Genomic DNA, 3,464 nt, shown 5'->3' on the forward strand with positions numbered 1-3,464 from the left:
CAGCTGTGAAATCAGGTTTAGTATAGGTTCTAACTTCCAGAACTATAGAATATAAAAAATCTAGAACTCCTGAATTATGAGAATTGAAGGAGCAGAGTGTATCCAAGTACTTGATACAATGCCTGGTCCATAAAGGTCACCGAGTACGTTACCACTCGTGATTGGAATAGAAAAATCACTCACAGGGAAACAGTCTTATGAGTGTCTACCTGTTGGAATAATGGTGTTGGCAGGTCACTTAAATTAAAATTTCCTGTGGAACACAAAGCAGAATAGAGAATAGAAAACGAATATATAAAAGGTTAAGACTAGACAAGAGAGATGCTGTGTCAGTAAACTAGAACACTCGCATCTCAACTTCTCATTGGGTGTATGCAGTGCATTGAATGTGGCATCCACAATTTCGAAGTACGAGTATCACGTATGCAGTTGTGCTCTGCAGTTGTCTTGAGACTTACTTTCTCCATGAATGCAGATGCTATTGACATGCAGCTGCACTCACAGAGCTTCTAGAAAGGCCATTTTCTCTGCAGTATAAACCAAGACATCTATGTTTTTGCTTCTACCAAGTAAGACTCTGAATAAAAAGGAAGTTTATAATTTCCTTCAGGAGGTTATAAACTCCTAGAGATAAATACAGCAACCAACTGTGTCAGCTAATTGCAGGAGACCCCGGGGGCAGGCCTGGGAGACTGGGCTTGCGTGCTGTCTTCCTTGTGACACGGACTGTGGGAAAAGCTCTACATTGTTTGGCAAATGTTCACTAAACTTCAACTCGAAGTTCAATAAAGAGTCTTTAAAGATCATGGTAATTACAGGCAAATAGTGTCACATTTGGGGCACATCTGTTTTTTATCATCTTTCCCCTGGCCCGTATTGTGGAGGGTGCCAAATAGTCCCAGAGAGCTTCAACGTTTACTGCCTCGGACGGTTCTGTCCCCTGATGTGTTGGTGTCACAAACCCAGAACAGGGCTCAGCCATAGGCATCACTGCCCTTCTGGGTAAGGTTGTCAGAGTTACTAAATAAAAATACAGAATGCCTAGTGAAATTTGAATTTCAGATCAAGAACAGATAATTTTTAGTATAAGTGTGTCCCACGCAATATTTGGGGCATACTTGCACTAATATTATTGTTGTGGTGGTTCTTGTCTGAAATTCAAATTTCACTGGGTGTCCTGTGTTCTCTCTGGGAACCCTGCCGCTCACAAGTGGGACAGTGCAAACACCCAGATCGGAAACTGCCATTTCATATGTGGGGTGTGTGTGGGGGGGGATGCATATATTAGTGTATGTGTGTATGTTTTTGTAGTGTGCATGCATGTGTGTCTGTGTGGTGCACCTGTGCCTGTGTTCGTGTGTGTGCGTGTGTGTGTGTGTCTGTGTGGTGTGCATGTGTGCATGTGTGTGTCTCTGTATGGTGTGCGTGCATGTGTGTATGTGTCTCTGTGGTGTGCATGTGTGTGCATGTGTCTGTGTGGTGTGCATGTGTATGTGTGTGTCTGTGTGGTGTGCATGTGTGCATGTGTGTGTTTCTGTATGGTGTGTGTGCATGCATGTGTGTGTGTGTCTGTGTGGTGTGCATGTGTGTGCATGTGTCTGTGTGGTGTGCATGTGTCTGTGTGTGTCTGTGTGGTGTGCACACGTGTGTGTCTGGTGTGTGTGCATACATGTGTGTGTGTTTGTGTATGTATGCATGTGTGTGTGTCTGTGTATGTATGTGTGTGTGTGTCTGTGTGGTGTGCATGTGTGTGCATGTGTCTGTGTGATGTGCATGTGTGTGTGTGTCTGTATGGTGTGCATGTGTGCATGTGTGTGTGTCTGTATCGTGTGCGTGCATGCATGCGTGTGTGTGTCTGTGTGGTGTGCATGTGTGTGCATGTGTCCGTGTGATGTGCATGTGTGTGTGTGTCTGTATGATGTGCGTGCGTGCATGTGTGTGTGTGTCTGGTGTGAATAAGCATGTGTGCATACGTGTGTGTGTACACTCTCACATATATGGTGTTCTGGGGTGCACGGGGCAGTGTGAGGTGCAGCAAACAGAAAGAAGACAGCCGTGTGGGTGCCGAGGTCACTCAGAGGTACCACTTCCCATTGGCTGGGACACAGAACAGGGCCCAGAAATTCTGGGACCGGGGCAGGGTGCTGAGGACAAAAGTGTGAGCTAGGGGATACTGAGTCCACTCTCCAGGCTCACAAGCACATATGCTGTTTGCGACGTGCCCTGATATAAACATCTGTGTTTCCACGACAGCATGGATAATGTAGGGAATCTGACGAGTTTCCGTTTCTCCCTCCAGGGGAGGCTGGGGGCCATGTGGCTAGGGGACTGTCCTTCTCTGGCAGCAGACCCTGTTTTACTGGAGATTTTGCCGGCCACCTGAACCCCAGGCAGCTCATGGTCCATGATGGTGTAGCACGAATCTCATGATCCAGTCTTTGTCTGTGCACTTGGTGAAAGGTAAGATGCTTAGTGTTCGGTGCCATAAGGTGGTGTTTGGTGCTGGGTCCCCGCTCTGCACGTCCAGGCTGCGCACACCTGGTTTATGGGGTTGTCGTGAGGATGAAGTCACGTAACACTTAGATAGGGACCAAGGCCTGATGCACAGGGCAGCTTTTTTTGAATGCACTGTGCCGTCCACTGGGCAGGACCCAGGCTGCTTTCCTGGGCAGGCCAGAGCTGGGGGAGACCATTGCTGCCCTGTGTTCCCCTCTGACGGGTACTCCGTGCCCTCTACCTTTCTGTGATCCTCAGAGCGCTCCCAGAGCACACCAGCGATTTCGATGACGTGGGGCCCCAGGCCCTGCAGGTTAATTCTAGTCCAAGGCAAGAAACACGTGTCTAGAAAACTCTCTGGTTTGGGAACAGAAGCTACTCCCTTGATGGGAAGATGGAGTTGACGCCCCCACTCTTGATGGGCACGCGCATGGACGCCCCTGCCACAAGCCCACCTGTCCTCCACCTGCCACAGCACGGGGCCCCTGAACCACTACGGCAGACCCAAGGCAACCAAGCTCAGAGAGGTGGCTGGGGGCAGAGGGAGCCCGGGCTCTCCCTGGGATGAGGTCAAGTGCAGGGACCGGCACGCTCTCAGCAGGACCTATCCGCGGAGACAGCCGTGCGTACCTGCCCATGCTCTGCATGGGGAATCCGCACGCCCGGGAGAGACACTAGGATGGACCCGGGCTTCAGCAGCGGCCACGGACAGACAAACGATCGCTTGTAAACATTCTCCTTGCACACTTTGTAGCCAACACAAGTCATATGTTGTAAATGCTTTAGAGAGACCCATCTAAGCAGTTGCAACAGAAGCCATGTTAACTAGACAAACACAAAACCCGAGTTTATTATGGTTTACAGAAAGAACTCTTAAAAACAATTACATTTATCACACTTGGTTATTCTTAGGCCAATCCCACCAAGCCGGTATTCAGATGGTCCATTTAAAGTCATCTGTTTACAGC

The sequence above is a fragment of the Callorhinus ursinus genome, unplaced genomic scaffold (assembly GCF_003265705.2).
Source record: "Callorhinus ursinus isolate GAN/ISIS: 27379988/994484 unplaced genomic scaffold, GSC_fseal_2.0 scaffold60, whole genome shotgun sequence".
Lineage (NCBI taxonomy): Eukaryota > Metazoa > Chordata > Mammalia > Carnivora > Otariidae > Callorhinus > Callorhinus ursinus.